The sequence below is a fragment of the Dipodomys spectabilis genome, unplaced genomic scaffold (genome assembly GCF_019054845.1).
Source record: "Dipodomys spectabilis isolate Male_0828 unplaced genomic scaffold, ASM1905484v1 ptg000140l, whole genome shotgun sequence".
Lineage (NCBI taxonomy): Eukaryota > Metazoa > Chordata > Mammalia > Rodentia > Heteromyidae > Dipodomys > Dipodomys spectabilis.
In genome coordinates, this window is record NW_024870817.1 from 36,057,695 (window position 1) to 36,076,682 (window position 18,988).

General features: G+C 39.5%; 1 protein-coding gene and 1 pseudogene across 2 annotated transcripts in view; both read left to right on the plus strand.

Moving 5' to 3' along the window:
- Positions 1–18,988, plus strand: part of Pde4d (phosphodiesterase 4D) — a 1,402,687-nt gene that overhangs the window by 658,984 nt on the left and 724,715 nt on the right. The gene's annotated exons all lie outside the window — the stretch shown is intronic.
- LOC122117415 lies at positions 9,340–9,466 on the plus strand (annotated as a pseudogene).

Genomic DNA, 18,988 nt, shown 5'->3' on the forward strand with positions numbered 1-18,988 from the left:
ACAGCATACATTTAACTACCCGTAACCTCGTGTGTGTGTGTGGGGGGGGATCAGTGGCTCATTCCTGTAATCATAAAGAGGCAGACATCTGGGCATTACAGTTTGAGGTCAATATGGACATGAATGTTTGTGAGACTTCATTTCAGTGAATGGCTGAGTGTGTGGTGGGAACCTGTTACCCCAGATACAGGGGAAGCACAATGTCTGGAATCAGGGGCAGGTACTTATCATCTGCAAACACACCAGGAAACACAAGTAGGAGCATCATATGTCAAGTATAGCCTAGACAAAAAGCATGACACTAGCTTGCGAAAGAACGAGGGATGGACAGGTAGGGAAGGGATGGGTGACAAGGTTGAACAGGGTGGTACTGATGAAGATGCATTGCATTCATAAACCGCTTCGTTAAGTGTCAACTCCTTTGTGCTTAGAAGACCAAAAGTAGAAAGTGTGACCATAATCATGTGAGCAAATACAGTTACTCTATTCAGTGCACAGATGTAATGAGGTGATAGCAGGGTCAGAATAGATGAAAAGGAGAATGATGAAAGGGGTGGCCTGGGTCAAGATGAGTTGTACTTGTAAACTGACGTTTTAAACACTTTTGTACAACTTACTTAAAGTTAACAAAAATAAGGAATAAATGGGGGCTAGAGATGTGGCTTACGTGGTCAAGTGCTTACTTTCCAAGTGGGAGGTCTTAGGTTTAATTCCCATTCATAATTTTACTGCCTAAGGTGACTGGGAAAACTAGAGCAGATTTGTTTTCAGTTCTTCCACTGTAGTAATTCTGCACTTTGCTTGTTCTTGTAGTTCTCAGTTGTGACCACGAGAGGGTAGTATTTAGTTAAATTGTCATATTCCTTCCTGTGAGCACTTGCATTCCAATTGGAAACATTTGTGTACAATGAAGCTGTTTTTTCCAAATGAGTGAAGCCAAATAAAACCTTCATGCGGTTTAGGCTTCCTTAAAAAAAAAAAAAAAAAAAAAAAAGAATATCTTTCCTTCTAAACAGACCTTGTTTCTAGATACTACTTATTGAAAAAATCATTTTCCCCTTACACTAACCCTATTGAGCAATGTAGTGCTTCTAATTCTTTTGTGGGGATTTAATCTGTACTTATGAGGGGGTAAAGAGGATTCCATGCAGAGACAGTGTGTTCTGGGGATGTCTAGGGTACCTGCTCTGCCAGCTTGGGAGCAAGGATATTTAGAGTCCTGGACCTTCCTTTGATATCCAAATCATACAAGGTAATAGTTAAGGTGCCTGATGCTGGGCTTACACCCACATTTACACAAAGCCAACAAGTATCTTTTCTCTGCTTTCAACTTCTTTTATTTTCCCAGTAGAAACCAAACAACAATAACCTCACTCAGTCGGCTCCTTTTATGATATGATCCATGGGTTTATTGTATTATATTTTTTTTCACCCAAGCATAGAATCTTAAAGTCATCTGTAACCACTTCCTGTTCTTTTTCCATCCCAATGACTTAATTCTCCAAATACCATAAATTTCCTTCAATGATTCAGTTTGATCATCCAACTTGTATTTCAGGTTTTCCTTCCTTAAACGCCCAGTTAAAAAAAATGAGATGTCATCCTTTATTTTATTCAGTGAATCAAATCTTCCTATTTCTTATGGTCTTAAAGCATTTGACCTGTCTACAATGAGTATGTGCCCTACTTTTGCAAATTCCCTTATCATTAATGCATTTAATAACATATCCTCATAAAATGCTTCCTGCTAAATTTCTGCAGTTAGCAGATCCCCTAGATTGAAACTAACCGACTCTATAGTTGAACTGTTTAACCTGCCCAGGGAGTGGTGGGGAGTAGGGAGGGAGGTAGCTTGGGTGTGAATAGGAACTGTTGTTGGCAGCCAGAGAACATCAGGAAGTTGGATTTCTGGCAGCTGCCACATCAAATCTACACTTTCAGTTGTTTGTGGGATTTGGAGAAATTTCCCCACAGGGGTCAATGGGTTCATGCTATTTCCTGAAGTCGAGATCAAATTGACTCCAATCCCCATTGCTCACACTGGGAATACTCTCTGGGGCTCTCTAAAGCTGATAAGAATCCCCAGGAGACTGCACACCTGTCCCCTAACTGCTGCAGCCCCAGATCTGCTCAGCAGAAGTTAGTTCAGCTTCAGAGCTAACTCCCAGTTACTGTCAGGGTCTCCATTTTTCTCTACCAGAGAGGTACAAAAAAACGGAGTAGTAGCATTCTTTCAGTTTTTCCAACTACCAACTTTCCTGCTCTCCTTCCAAAGCAGAGCTTGCTTACACATGGGTATATGGCTGTATTTTGAGTGCTTGAGGAAATGGAAGCCATTTAGATTGACAAATACTGGGAAAGGGAATTGTATTTAGGGGTATATAGCTTTTAAGAGTAAATCACCCCATTATTTTTACAATGAAGTAATGCAGTTGGTAGCCTCCTGCTGTTTTTATTTTTGGGGTGGTCTGTTTCTGTCATCCCTCCACATCCAAAAATTACTCATTAAGATTCCTCCTACTCCCCCCGCCCCCACCATTTTTGGCTTACAGGTACTTAGCCCTTTACGTTGGTTGCTCTTGCTTTATGTTTAGCTCTGAGACCACCCAGCTGAAGAAAAGGGTTCAGTTAACAGTGCCCACACTTGATAAAGGGCACTTTGTGTAAATATATTTTCTGTTTATGTAGAGTTAAGGTGATCAAATTGAATTTTGCCCTTCAGCTTATATTTGAACAGAATGTTTCAGACAACCGATGCTAGCATTTATTTATTCACTCAACATTTTTTTTGCTTTTAAAAATTGATCAGTGTTTATTAGCTTGTATTAGTAAGAGGTTTCATCATGACATTTACATGGCTGCATACAATAATATGCTTTGATTACATCCACCCTCATAATCTTTCTTGTTTCTTTTTCTTCCTCCTTTTTCTTCTCCTTTCGTTCTCCTACTAGCCACTCCCCTACTTTTCTTTCATGATCTTGATGTTTTGATTTTGTTTTATTTCCCCCTTTTTCCACAAATGAGAGAAAACTCATTATATTTACCTCTGTGGGCTGGCTCATTTCACTTAACATGATGACCTCCAGTTCCATCCATTTTCCAACAAATGACATAATTTCATCCTTCCTTATGGCTGAGTAAAACCCCACTGTGTGTGTGTGTGTGTGTGTGTGTGTGTGTGTGTGTATACCATATTTTCTTTACCCATATATCCATTGGTGGGCATCTAGGCTGAGTCCATAGTTTGGCAATTGTGACTTCACTGAAATATGCAGTGTCTCTCTAATAAGCTGACTTGAATCTGGTGGGAATATATCCAGAACTGGTAACAAATCATTGCACCTCTTAAAGAAAGAAACATAGCAGTTATAACCACTTGTAATCAAATTTACAAGTGATCGTGCATAATTCTGGGTTCTACTGTGCAGTGATTTGAGAACTCATGACAAGAAACGTCTTTTCTGGAACTACCATGACTGAGTGCCATCAACTGGATGGTATAAGCAATGGATCCGTATGACTCTGGAAGCCAGCAAGTGGTATGAGCGCCGGCTGCCAGCATGGGTAGATTCTGGTTCTGTTCTCCTTATCTGAGCTACCATAAGAAAGGCATAGGCAGTTCTGCCTCCAAATGCTTGTGAATGATTAGGAGACATTGTCTCCAAAGTTAGTGACCCTCCAGAAGTCTGATGGTGAATGCATAAATATTGCTAAAAAGCCCTTTCAAAGGCTGGGAGCACATAATAGCTTCTGCAGAAAAAACTCCCTGTGACCTGTTCATGTGCCAAAGGATGCTTTGCTGGCATGCCCTCGCGTGCACGTGCCCGGTCTCTCAGGCACTGGCTCTGAAGCTTCCTCAGTGTAGGGCCCACTGCGCATTTCCTTCACAATGAGCCGATCTAATTTCTGCATTTCTTCCTCTCATGTGGGCCCCCAAAGCTGGTCCTGCTGAAAGAATGCCGGGTGGAGGGAAGCTTTCCTCAGGGGCAGATATGTGGAAGTGGGCAGATGAAGCCATCTTTCTGAACACTTTTGCAATAACTTCCATGAGAAATTGATTAAATGTATGGCATATATTGTTTTGTGTTTCTAAATTGTGGGTGTTGGCTTTTAATGTGTGTTTTTTTTTTTCTTTTTAATTGAAGTAATTGCTAGTAGCCATGGGCATTATGGCTTAAATTTAGTTCCTAGCCTCCACGTGTGAAAGCTTGTGTCTGGCCTCTCAATAAATCCCTTCTGAGAACTTGTACCGTGATCTCCTTGGAGAAAACCAGGAGTGGCCGGTGTGGCAAAATATGGAAACTCTCAAAGCTACTTAGCAGCAGAGCCTAGCTCAGACCCACCCAGCCACCTCCCTGCCACTGGGGTCTGAGCCCTGTATTACAAAATTACTACAATCTTGTTTATTTTCCCAGTCATAAACTCTGCTCAAATTCCCATAAATAGTAATTTGATGTTTTTTCCCCTTCTCTGGACTGTAAATTTGTATAATTGAATTTTTATGGACTTCTGCACTACCAGTAATACTTGAAATGGATTTATTTCTTTTCAAAGTTATGATTCTTAAGTGATTCCTGTAATCTAAAAATGTCTCCCGAGAAACCAAACTCTCCTTTCTTAGTCTTTCACTTGAACAAAATTATGTTCGCCACATGTATTAGTTTCCTAGGGTTGCTATGACAAAGATTCAGAAAATGGATGGCAGAGAAATGTCATGTTCTCACAGTTAGAAGTTCAAAGACAAGGCATTGCTAGATTGGTTTCTCCTGAGGGCTCTTGGATAGGGGAAGGAACTGTTCTAGGGCTCTGTCCTTGTTTTTTGAATGTTTGGTCTCTCCCTGGGTTTATCTCATTTTCCTATAGGGATGTCTGTGTCTCCAATCCCTTTGTGTAAGAATGCCAGTCATATTGACTGGACCGATACAAATGTGCTCATCTTAACTTGATTACCTATCTGAAGACCCTATTTCCAAATCATTCCAAGTTAGGGCTCTTGTGCATCTTATTTATTTATGTTTACTCTTTGAAGTAAATACCAACTCCTGGGCTGGAGTAGGACAGCATGCCCTGCAGCAAATTCCTTCTGGTGAATAACACCTTACATTGATGGACTTCTACTCTAATATGTTATTAGTAATACAGAAATTGTATGTCAATACAATTGATGTCATCCATTTAATCGATTTCTCATGGAAGTTATTGTAAAAGTGTTCAGAAAGATGGCTTCATCTGTCCACTTTACATATCTACCTCCAAGGAAAGCTTCTATCTACCCCGGCCTTCTTTCAGCAGGACCAGCTTTGGAGGCCCACACAAGAGGAAGAACCCAGCACCTTTCTCCTTCTGTGCCCTCTGACTCCTCTGCTTTTCCTCCTCCTCTGTATTCACAAAGACAAACCACTGCTTTCTCAGTCAAGCTTCAAGGGTAGATCCTCTTGGATGGAAAATGTCCACAGAGTCCCAGCTCTGACTTTAAAAGAGCTGCCTAGCAGACTATAACGCATAATGTTACAGGTAATGAACGCTGACCACGGATTGGCCTTTGCCTCTGGAGCCTCTACGAGCCTTTGCCAACAGCAGACATTCCAGAGAGAGCGTGGCCTTGCGTTCTGTACACAATGCCCTGAGGATAGGCATGCTGGTGGTACAGTCAGAGAGATGCAGAAAATCATGGGAGAGTAGTCTCTTCTCCAGACTGTGTTCAATCACTCAGCAATTTCTCTGCAGGCTGTGGGAAGCGGTGCTGCCTCCCCATCCAATCTGACCACTCAAAGCCTTAATGCATCCTGGGATTTTTTTCCTCCCACTGAGAAAGTTACATGAAGGATTAGAGATGACATATTTAATGTCTCTCTTTTGGCACAATGTATTAATCCATTGATTTTCATACTATTTGTAATAAGATTTATTTTCAATGCCTTTATTAGTGATGCTTTTAGTTTGCTAGATGTTTTGCTTGAGATTTCCACTAGAAAGTATGGTCTTTGGGAAAATAAAATAATAGAGAAGGGCCAGAAGAGTTGGGAAGAATACAGGTGGTGACAATGGGCATGATTGCAGTAGATGTTTGTAGGTCAGTGGAATGTGAGCCCTGAGGGAAAAGGAGAATCAGGCTCTGTGCACAGGGAGGGAAAAAATGGGGAAGGAGAAAGGGTAGGGAGTGGGAAGAGGGGACCTAAAGCTGCCAGGGAAACACAGAAAAGGTCATACATGGCTGAACCAGGATCACGGAAGACATCTCAGGGACACGGTGGGTTTTTTTGTCCTTTCTTGGAAAAGCACTTGCAGAGCATTTTTAAATGCAAATTTTTGCTTGGATGTGACTCATGCTCAGACAGATTAGTCTTCAAGGAAAGGGGGAAAAATAGTCCTAAAAATCAAGTTGGAGCCAGCTGCAGGGCTTGGTGAATTTCCTCTGAGGTAGCTAGTTTTGTTTGTGGAGGTTTGTATTTGAGTATATGTATCTCTGTGTGTGTCTACAGACCTATATCTTAGCTATCTATATATGTATATCCATACATGTATGTGTATGTGCACATCTGTGTATCTGCATGTGTGTTTTTGTGAAAGTGCATCATCATCACACAATGACAGATGATAACTTTCTGAACAGCTGTTTAAGTTCATGTATTTTCATGATGGTCCATTAGGTTATGGATTAAATCATTTGTGCCTAAACATAATAATAATATGTATACTTATAATATTTATATAAAATAATATATAATAATAAATATATAATATTCAAATAACATTTAAATATTTATATCAACACAATAAAATTTGTATAATATTTAAATGATATTTAAATAAATAATATTTAATAACAACATAAATAATAAGTCAGTGATAAATAAATACATAATACTTAAATAATATTTATAATAACAACATATAATATATATATATATATATATATATAAATTACATATATATTCTCTTTTACCATTGCCAGCTTCTAAGGAAAAAGTACTCATTAAAAATGTATTTTGGGGGAACCCTACTTCATTGTTGGTAGGAGTATAAACTTGTTCAACCACTTTGGAAAGCAATTTGGAAGTTCCTCAAAAGACTCCACATAGAGCTCCCCTATGACCCAGCAATCCCACTTTTGGGCATTTACCCAAATGATCACAAGCAAGGCCATACTAAAGCTACCAGCATAACTATGTTTATCACAGCATTATTCTCTATAGCTAAGATATGGAACCAACCCAGATGCCCCTCAGTAGATGAATGGATCAAGAAAATGTGATATGTGTGTACACACACACACACACACACACACACACACACACACACACACACACACAAATGGAATTCTATGCCTCCATCAGGAAGAATGACATCGCCCCATTTGTTAGGAAATGGAAAAAAATTATACTAAGTGAAGTAAGCCAGACCCAAAGAAACATAGGTTCCATGGTTGCCCTTATTTGCAATAACTAGAATATATCTAGTATAACCTTGCCAGACAAGTAGAAAAGGTCAAACGCTATGCACATATGACCATATAAGATGGTGCTAAGCAAAATGAACCTCAAGATAGAGACATAAAAGGGTTTATCTTGGCTGCTGTTGTTTTTTATGTACTTAAATTGTACAATGTGATTTCTTTTGTTTCTTTCATATGTTCTTCCGCCATGGTATAACCCCTATTTTCACTGTATTTGATTCTGGTGTCCTGCATCTTGTATATACATTTTTCTAATTTGGAAAGGGAAGGGAAATAACACAATGTTGAAACAAGGATACAGGCTGACCCAGTGTAACAGTGAGAGGTACAAGACACTTTGTTAAAAACAAACTGTACAACTTGGAGTCGGGGAAGGGAGGAATTGGAGTGGTGGGGAGGGAAGAGATGGTTGGGGAAAGCAAAGGAGGGGATAACAATGCTCCATAGGCAATGTACTCATTACTCATGTAACTGTAACTCCTTTGTACAGTATCTTAACAATAAAAAGGTCTTTGGCTCATTGCCAATTCCTAACAGGACAGATGTTGGCCGGAAATTGTGGCATCCATCTGTGGAAAGTGAAATGAGCAGGTCGGATGATCCGTCATTTGATGAACTATGCTTGGCCACTAAAGACACTTAGAATTCATTTCTAAAGACCACTCCTCTCTTTTAGGCTTGAGCCATAATGACTGAATCTTTATTCCTGAGATGTCTAGATGTCCATTCTCAACAATGCTGGCATGTGACTGAATCCCATAGGGTTAGGAATGTGTTGCAATTCTTCCTGTTGGACATCTGTAACCCACCGGGAAGTGTGGGGTGTGAAGGGTTAGCTACTTTCCTATGACCCCACCACCTGCTTATGATGAAAGCAGGCCTCCAGTCTAGTTCCAGCTTACACAGGACTTTTGTGAGCTAAACATGACTATCAAGCAAGCATGAAATAAACCATAAGGTTGGTTTTGTCTCTTCAGGTTTTGGTCACCATCTAAAAGTTTCCTTTAATGTTAAAAAAAATCCTAAGTAAATATTTTGTCATTGTTAAAGACAGAAGTTTTCAATATTCACAAGTAGACACCAGACTTTTTTCAAGGAGCAGTTGTCACTTTTGGGTTCTAAGGTGGCCTCAGGTTTGTTATATAGCACTTCTGGGCCTCAGTTCCCGCACCAGGACAGTCGCAATACTACCCTCCAACCTCCTACCCATCGTGAATTACTCTTACCTTCCTTTCCTCTCACCTTTCTTCTCCAGGGAAGTCCTCTGTGAGCTCATCAGTCTCATATTTCTCTCTCATCTGAGACCACATCCAAATGGTAAATTCCTTTCTTGAAGCAAGGGAAATGGAGACTCAAGGCTTGGATGAATTGCCCAAGGCTATTCAGAGGGCAAGGGGCAGAACTAGATCTTGAACGCAAGCCATATGATTCTCAGCCTAGAGTTTTCCTCTCCCTCCTGAAATTGTAACCTGATGAGTAAGAATTTAGTTTTTTTTTATTATGTTCAAGTATGTAATTTTATAACTCTTATAGTGACCAGCCTCAACAGGACTGTAATGGAGAAGATGCTTTATAAGTATTTTAAAGAAGTAAATCCAAAGCATATTACAGACCATGCTTGTAATGTAAAACAATGGTTCCAGGGATAAATGTGTATCCATTGGGTGGGGATGGGTGGTTCTGTTTGGCCTTGCCTCTATTTGCCCTTTTCCTAGGAGGGTTAGAAGCACAATATCTTCATTCTAAAACACAGAATCCTGGGGGTAAAGGCAGCACTCAATGGCATCACTGAGGAGAGCCAGAACTGAAGTTGCAGGTTCTCTAAAGATTGCTTTGTGCTACTGTGAAATGCAGGGAACTCTCCTCCCACTATTATATTCATAGCTTTTTAGCCTTTGGCTAAGATCAAGTACAGTATTTGTTTTTGTGGATTTTAATAACTGATGTGTTCTCTATCCAAGGACAACATATTTAGATTATATATGTCTTACAAAGAATTAAGCTCCTTCTAATAGCACACTGTTAAATAAGAGATTTATTTGAATTCCCTTGGATGCTATTCTTCTACTAACATTGTTCCTTAAAAAAAATGACACAGTGGATCATTCTTTTAGGCTGATGCTCTATGATGACTGAGACTGCATTTTTTCTCAGGGAAACGGGGCACTTTGACCCTCAGTGAACTAACAGTGACTCTTAACCCTCCACTTGGCCACACACACATACACACACACACACACACACACACTGAAAGGTTAGTAGCGCAAAAAATAAGGTTTTTGTCAAAGGAAACAAAGGCATAGACAGTATTTTATGATCCATGGCAAACTTCCATACTAGCTTCAGTAATTTCCTGAGTTTCATATGAGGCTCAATTAAAGAACTGATAAAAGAGGATGGATAAGACAGAAAGCAAAAGAGCAAGCAGAATTGGGGCCAAGGGTGCAATGAAAACTAAAGACAAAGAGAGGAAGAGGAAAGAGAAAGAAAAAAGAAAAGAGACGTCAGTGGGTGGGCAGGTTGTGAGGTGAGCAGGCGGGTCATAGGTCTGTAGCTTTAGTCAGACATCCTGTTATTCATTGTGAGTAGCAGAATACATTTGCAATATGCTTTGTAGTTTCCATCTACTCTACAATGATTCTGTAGCAGTCTTACGTTACTGGGAAATCCCTTATCTGCTTTTCTTTTCCATCCTTGAGGTCAGTGTTTTTAAGGGCTGTTGAATATATATATATATTTACTGTCTTAACTTTCCATGTTAGTCTTTCCTTTGAGCTACTTATTCCAAAACAAAATAAAGTGGATTATTCCTCTCCAAACGAAAAGGTAGCATTTCTAAATGTTCATATCAATATACTTGCATACTTACACATGTGTGCATACATGTTCCAGTACTGGGGCTTGAACTAAGGGCCTGGGTGTTGTCTTCTCTTTTTTGGTCAAGACTTGAACCACAGCTCCATTTCTGACTTTTTACTGGTTAATTGGAGATGAGTCTCATGGTCTTTCCTACTCAGGCTAACTTTGAATTGTGGTACTTAGATTTCAGCCTCTTGAGTAGCTAGGATCATAAACATGAGCCACTGATGCCTGGTCACATCAGTATTTCTTTTGTTTTAGTGTTTGCTTTGGTTTTTCCAGAGCTGGGTTTTTACTCAGTCATTACACTCGAGTAAACTACTGTCCTCTGTGAGTATAGGGTTTTTTGTCTTCCCTCCCTCCCTCCCTCCCTTCACTTCCTTCCTCCCTCCCTCTCCCTCTCTCTCTCCCTCCCTCCCTTTCTCTCCCTTCCTCTCTCCCTCCATCTCCCTTCCTCCCTCCCTCCCTCCCTCCTTCCTTCCTTCCTTCCTTCCTTCCTTCCTTCCTTCCTTCCTTTCTCTCCCTTTCTTTCTTTTTTCTTTCTTTCTTTCTCTCTTCTTTTTTTTTCCCAGCATAGAGCTGTCTGGTGCCATTCAAGTTCCTGGAAGGCTGCAGGAGGTACTGTGCATCTGTCAAGGTTCTAGCACAGAGGGAAAGGAAACATATCAGTTCCTCCTCCTAATGGCACTCCTACCAACTGGAAAAGAGAAAATAAAATATTCTTCCTGCCTTTTAATTTCCACTTCTCACGCCAAAGAGGATACAACATTAGCCCGTGAAGCTGCCAGCTCCTATCAGAGCTGCAGCTCTGTGTGTTCTGAGCTCAGAGCACCATACTTTTTGTCTCTGGAGGAAACCCAACAGGGGCCTGCCTCTGCCTACTGATCCCTGACTCCTGTTTGGCTTAATCCTGAATAACCAGGTGAAGAGGTAACCACTGAAGATGAAGACCCAGACTAATGGATTTCAAATTATGTCCTCTTAGGGTTTGTTATTTTACTCACCTGCAGAATAGATTGATACTTGTATAAACCTTAAAATGTACTAATAAAATTCATATGGCTTCAGGAAACCAAGAAGATGATAATAATTCTAGGTAGTACTGTTTCTCATCAGAGAAAAATGGGAAAAATCATGAAACTTAGTTACAAGAAAGAATGTACGTCCCTTGAAGCCTTATTGCTGATCTGGTGTGGACTCCACCATGACTCCAATTCCAGTGGCTTCTTCCTGGGAGCTCAGAATGACACACCACACGATGCCCTCCCAGGCAGCCAGATTATCAACAGCCAGCTCAGGTGGTTTAGAAGCTAGCCTTTATAATGAGCCATTTGTCTGCCTTTCTGTACTCTCCACCTCTTGCCCTTCATGCTGAGTAAAAGATTCCTGTTAATTTTCTTCCTGGAAATGATCACAGTTTGAAACAACTGTCAGGACATTCTGAATTCTTCTTTAAGTGAGGAATCTCACATTGGAGCCTTCCTCTCCTGAAATATCTAAGCTAATCAAACACCCTCCTTTCTGTGAAGACCATGTTACTATGTCAGCTAAATACTAACAGAGTTTGGAGAATGGTGACCTGAAAAGCTACACTGAAATAATATTTTTCTGTAGAGTTGGAGAGGTCTGAAGTTACTTTATTTTAGGTGTCATATTGTTGTTTTGTTGTCATTGTTTTCATAAAACTCATATCATTACTCTAGACAAGTTTATCATAAACTTTCTAAATCTTCCATATCTGTATAATTTAAAAAAAAACTTTTAAGAATATGCATCCTAAAATTTGCCAGACTTTTCCAGACTTTATAGTCCATAGCAACAAAAGAAATAGCATTCACCATGAAAATTTAAATTCTTATAGCTTTTACTCATATTTTCTGAAGCACTTCCCATATGCAATTAATTGAATTACCTAGGGTGGTTCAAAGGTGGGAATTCCTCTTTTGGGAAGATCACTGCACTTTTCACAGTCTGAGGATTTAAAAAGTCACACTGTCACTCAGACATCCCAAGGCTGTGCTTCTAGTTTGTATCTGTTCTAAAAGGCCTTAAAATTACTCCCTTTCTTTCTGATATTATATAGAATTCCATCCCACCTCTCTTTACTTAAAGCTCTCTGTCCTCACAGGGTACTAAGAATTCCATTATGAAAATACATTCTCGACCAGCTGCCTACTTCCCTTCAGGATAGCCCTTCATTTCAGAAAGCAAAGGCTTCATTCCTGGGCTAAGGAGTAGCTCCATGTGGCTAGTTCCTTCCCCTATAGGAGGAAGTGCTCTTCGAAAAGAAGCACTACACCTCTGAGAAGGATGTGTCATTATGCCTTATGTATTCAACGGCATCATTTTTAGATCTCCACAAATACATCAGTTGCTCACTTTTCGATTGCTGTGAATGTGTTTTCTACATAGTTTATTATAATAAATGTGCTTTTACCTTGTTACCATGATACCTCAAATTTATAATAATTTTATATTCATATACCACATTACCATTGGCATTATATATGGCATTTTAAGGTGAATCTCTAGCTTCCTAACTACCAGATCCAATTTTAGTTGCTTATAGATTCAGCTTTTACATTACAGTCCATGACATTCAGTCTTTCTATTAAGAACCCTACAGAGCGAGCAAGCGAGCGAGCGAGAGAGAGAGAGAGAGAGAGAGAGAGAGAGAGAGAGAGAGAGAGAGAGCAAGAGAGATGCAAGAGATTAAAATCCCACTTGCAATTTCATATGTATTTCCCAGCTATCATTCCCAACTTTTTTTTTTTGTCATGAGGCTTGAACTCTAGGTCTGAGCACTCTCCGTGAGCTCTTCAGCTCAAGGCCAGTGCTCTACCCCTTGAGCCACAGTGCCACTTCCAGTTTACTGGTGGTTATTTGGAGATAAGAGTTTCACAGCCTTTCCTGCCTGGGCTGGTCTTGAACTGTGATCCTCAGATCTGAGCCCCCTGAGTAGCTAGGATTACAGGCATGAGCCACCAGCGCCCAGCTTTCACTTCAAACTTTTAAATGACTTTTATGTGTGATTTACTTAAATGGCCTAATTACATCCATGTATCCATTCATTTATCTAGCCATTCCTTCAGTAAGTCACCGATCTGTCTTCTTTCTGTATGTTCTAGGCAATGTTAACATAAGAAACAACAAGGTGATTCACAGACCTGTCCTTGTAATCTGAGAGAGTAATGTGGAGGAGTGGAGGGTGGAAATCCTCTTTTTGAGATGGAAAGAAAGGATTCTCAAAGCAAGTGACATTTAAGAAGCATCTTAAGAAAAAAAGCCAAGAATTCAATGGACAGGAGAAGGGGGAGGGTGGCGGTTGTTAGAGGCTTGAAAGAGTGGAGCACGCTTGAAACTAAATTTCTGTAGCTGCAACATTAGAAAACACAATATTCTGCCTGGTATGAATTGATAGTAAGAGCCCTGGTGTAAGAGGCATAAAGAATGTGTGTATGGTGTACTGTGAAATAGGGAAAAAATATATCAAGGGTATTGAAGTAGAGGAGTGGCATGCTTTAGAAAGACATTTTTGAAAACATGATAGAAGATGGATTATAGGCTGGAGGTAAGAGCTAGGCTTTTCTGTGTCAGTGTGACATGATGGTATTAATAAAGCATATAACTTACATATAAATCTGTACAAGACAGGGCGATTCATCTTCTAGTCAGACATTTTTCCCCCGACAAGCATTTTTCTGTCATCACTTTTATTTGTTTACAATGATGACATCTTTAGATAAGTACCAAAAGAATAGACTGCTGAAGAACATGGGACAGTCTCCTTTACCTGGATTTTAGCTGCCTCTCCGAAGCTAGAAACTCAGCCTCTCCCCAGGCCTGCATTTCCCTGGGTTGGATGCTGGATGGGGAGCATGCCCAAGGTGGCCTTTGTCCTTCCAAGAGGCCAGTTGTGAGTTATAGTCTGAACACGAGGAAATGTTCATTTGCTCTTTCACAGTCAAGGAAACGAGAGTTGTCTCCTTTGTCTTTTCTTTGACTCCCCTACAGTGTCTGTTAAGAAGGTTATTTTCCGCCACAGGCAGGGAGCAGAATGTTCAAATCCACTCCCAAGTGCTCCAGCACAGCTACCATAGCCTCAGGAAGCGGAGGTTTTACAGCAGCCTGGATCCCACATGCTTGCTGCGCTGTGCAGTGGCACTGTTAATTAGCCGTTTCAGGATTCTTAGTGCCCCTTGGCTTTGGAAACACTTGTTAACCCTTAGGGGGCGGAGAGGGGAAAAGCTGGAAGCAATTGGAATACAGCCTGAATCTATTATCATTCACCCTATCTATCCAAATCACAGTTCAAGATCTGTTGAAAATTATAGTTGACTTAAGTGTTGCTCAGTGACGCATCTGGAAAGAGATTGCAGTTCAAGTTTTCTGTGGAAGCCACAGACATGTGGAGAACATCAAAAGATCTGATCGATGGGTCACACACACACACACATACACACACACGCACACACACACACACACACACACACACACACACACACACACACACACACACACACTTTCCCTGAGGCTAGGAAATAGAGGCTTGGGAGCAGGGAGAATCCAGCAGATGTGGAAAGCTGTGACCAGGTAGCCTGGAGTCTGTATTTCTTTTCTCCTAACAAAAATAATATTGGCATTTCCTACTCCACTCTCCACACAGTACTCACGGCACAAAGCTGGCATTCAACACACTCGTAATTCTTCTGAGTACAGTTCTCATGACATAGCCTGACCAACCACATGAAACCTAATGAAGGAAACAACCGTTGCCACTGGCAACAAATGCAGTCATTGCATCACAAGTTAACCACATACTTCACTCCATTGAGAAGGTTGGAGTAAAACCTGCGAAAATGTGGCAGTATCCTTTGGATGAAGTGGGTAAATATGATTAAAGGGTGCTGTGTGCTTGTTTAAAAATATAATGAAACCTAATATTTTGCCCAGTTCTTTGAGGAAATCTGATACTAAACACATGCAAAAGCTAATTGTGTTTATATCTTACCTTAATAGCTAAAAGTGACCCTTAAAACAGTCGCCTGTCTACCCAGTAGACAGGAATGAAATCATCCTCTTCCTCATCTTCATCCTCTGAAATAACACCAGAAAAACGGAAAGGAGTCTTAGTAGCTCACTGCCCTTGGCTGCTGAATAATTTATTACATGCCTTCATGCATGCAGGAGATGTCAGTGATCCAGACCTATATATCTTTCTAGCATTTGCACACAAGACATTCCTAAACCACAGGAGGTGTGCAATAGGGTTTGTTATATGAGTCAGTAAATTGATTCATAGAGTGTTAAGTTTTAGGATTAGGAATTGAACTCAAGATATTATGCTTTCTAGGCAAGTGCTCTGGTGCTTGAGCTGTATCCCCAGTCCTTTTGTGTCTAGCTTGTTTTCAAATAAGAGCTTCCCAGGCAGGCTGGTTCGAGCCTGAGATCTTGCTTATAGTCACAAATGAAAGCAACGTTTACTTAAATTTGAGGGAAATACTTTTTTCCATTTCCCATATTACACTCTTGGGTTCTTCTTATTATGCCTATGAAATGAGAAAACATGAATTTAATAAAGTAAATACATTTGTACCTGCTATTGCAAAATATAAATATCATGTTAGTTCAACCAGCATCATGTTTTAATAAATAAATTTTCCCAGTTATTGTGCCCATTTAATGTAAGCTTAGTTTAGGACATTAATCAGATATCCCAAACATAAATTTGTATATTATTATACAATAGAACATATTTTATTATACAATGTAATACATATTATTATGCAACATTATACAATTAATATCTGAGATTATACTTCACTCCTTTTGAATAAGGTTACCCAAAATACTGAGTCATTTATATGTTTTTTAAAAACCCAAACATGTTTTGAAATACTAATATTAAAGCTAACGAGCTTAACAAATATGAAGGGTGACACGTGGTTTACTACCACACAAATTTTTTTAAGCTCATGTTTCAGCCTGTTCCAGGCCTTGCCCTTCATTACAGCCTCTGTCCAGACCTGCACAGTCCAAGTCTTTACCTTTTATACTTTTATTTCCATCAGGAAAAACTCAGACGTATTTCTCTTGTATATGTAAAATATCATTTGTACTATTCACTCTACCTTGTAGTTTATGATTGCTTAAGGACTTTGATTTAGAACTATAAATATTCAAAAGCACACATCTTTTCATTTATTTTATTATCCTAGTTTTAATTTGGGGAAGGTTTGACCTCATTTCCTTCCTTGGTTAGAAGTCCATTGTCTCCCATGTAGGTAGGGCCTAAAACCTCTTAAACCACAGTTTGCCCTCTACTTTTGACTTACACCATAAAGTGTCAAGAATAACATTTTAACCCATTCTAGGGTCAACCAAATGCAGCCAAATGCCAACATGTGTTTTTATTAAGAAACACGTCTGAATTGCATCCAGCACTAACTTAATGAGAAATTGATAATGTTTTTCTTATAAAAATGAATGTTTTATACTAGAATACCACAGGGTGATACAGGAGCCTAAGGAAGGAGAGAGAAGCCTAGCTTATGTAGCCCAGGACAGAAAAGATTGCCATACAGACCTTAGATTAACAGAAAGTGCATCTTTGAAGTGGAAGAAACCATAGCCCTTGCTCATGAACAGTGTTCAATGAATGACCTTAATTTAAAGATGCGAATATTCATTTTCCTCAGGTCAGGATTACTCTCAAACAGGGCTACACATTGGAATCAGCCTGAGAAGGTTTATAGAAAGACTTATAACTTGGCTCAGAGATTCTTACATAGCAGGACACTGAAATTTGTGAAAATTTGCAGGCAATTTTAATACATAACCCACATAGAGAGTGCAACCATAGATTGAAGGATTCCAAAGCCAGATCTTCTGCTACTGCCTGAAATTCTTTTTATATTGCTTCTGATGTATTCAGGAATTCTTTCTAGAAGCTTCTGCTAATCGTTGAGTTGTATTACTTTGGATTGAGTAGTATATTACCACACCTATGCCACATGGTGGGGTACATGGTTTGCAAGTGTTGGCAAAGCAAATGAAAGTGGGAAGGAAGAGAAAATATCCTAAACGATGAGAACAGGAGCCCCGATCATCCTATGGGGCAAAAAGGAAATGTTAGGACAATCATATTCTATTATAGATATGGCTACGGATGTCACTGTCTTTCATTCCTGATTTTCACTCCTACAAATCTCATGATACTTTGCCATGAAATCATCAAAACGATGACAAAAGTTTTTGTTATTCAGTATTTTTTAAATAGACACAAAAATTATTTCATTTGGTGGGAATGGTGCCACTGGGGATTTTATAAATAGATAGATAGATAGATAGATAGATAGATAGATAGATAGATAGATAGATAGATAGATAGATAGATGTATATGTATATGTATATATGTATATATGTAATGTACATTTGTAAGGTAGAAGGGACTCACAGGCCTTTAAGTTCCTTTGATCATATGATTCCTAGTTTCTAGATCTTGCAGCCCTAGACAGGATGGTAATTATTGGAGTAAGCTGTATATAGGCCCATGAAAGAGTAAAACATGAGACAGCTGGGTGCTAGTGGCTTACAACTATAATCTTAGCAACTTAGGAGGCTGAGATCTAAGGATCACAGTTCAATACTGTGAGAACTTTGTCTCCAACTAACTACCCAAAAAGCTCAAAGTGGAGCTGTGGCTCAAGTGATGGAGCACTAGCCTTGAGCATAAAAGCTCAGGGACAGCACTCAGGCCCTGAGTTCAAATTGCAGGACCAGTGTGTGGGTATGTGTGTATGTGTGTGCGTGCGTGCACGCAGTGCACACGCACATGCATATACACATACCCCAAGATCCAAGGGACATTCTTCTTTGAAATGTTTCCATATAAAAGCAAGTGGCTTCCATGGCTCACTCTAATCTTTCTTTTCTAGTATTTTTTTGAGGAATTTGCTTCATCATGCATTTATTGAATACCTGTTACATTTTTCACTAGAATTCTAGATTTGCCCAGTATTGTCATGAAAAGTGGAACCTAGACCTAAGAAATCTATTAGTAATAAATTTATGAAATAAAATATTCATGCCTAGAAACTACAATGAAACACCTAAAAATCAATAAAAAGCAACACAATTTTTAAAAAGTCACTAAAGAACAGGCTCTTCAAGTTAGAGGATTTTTCACACAGCCTATAAAGAGCAGTTTTAGAGCTGACTCATACTGACTTAGCAAGCATCTATTTTCAAATGTATAGGTACTTGGTAAGCAAACTGTTATACTCACCAATTACTTAAAATTGAATTATATAAAACTTTCAAATAAGTAGATTAATATATAAAATATAATATAAAATACCTTAAACTTACAACTTCTTTTTTGACTTTTTTTCTTTTTTTGTCGGTCATGGGTCTTGAACTCTGGGCCTGGGCACTGTCCCTCATTTCTTCTGCTCAAGGCGAGCCCTCTACCACTAGATCTACAGCACCACTTTCAGTTTTCTGGTGGTTTATTGGAGATAGGAGTCTCACAGTCTTTCCTGCCCGGGCTGGCTTTGAAACGTGATCCTCAGATCTCAGCCTCCTGAGTAATTAGAATTACAGGCATGAGCCACCGGTGCCCAGCCCTTTTGACATTTTTTATTGTCTATATCTTGAGGTTATTTCCA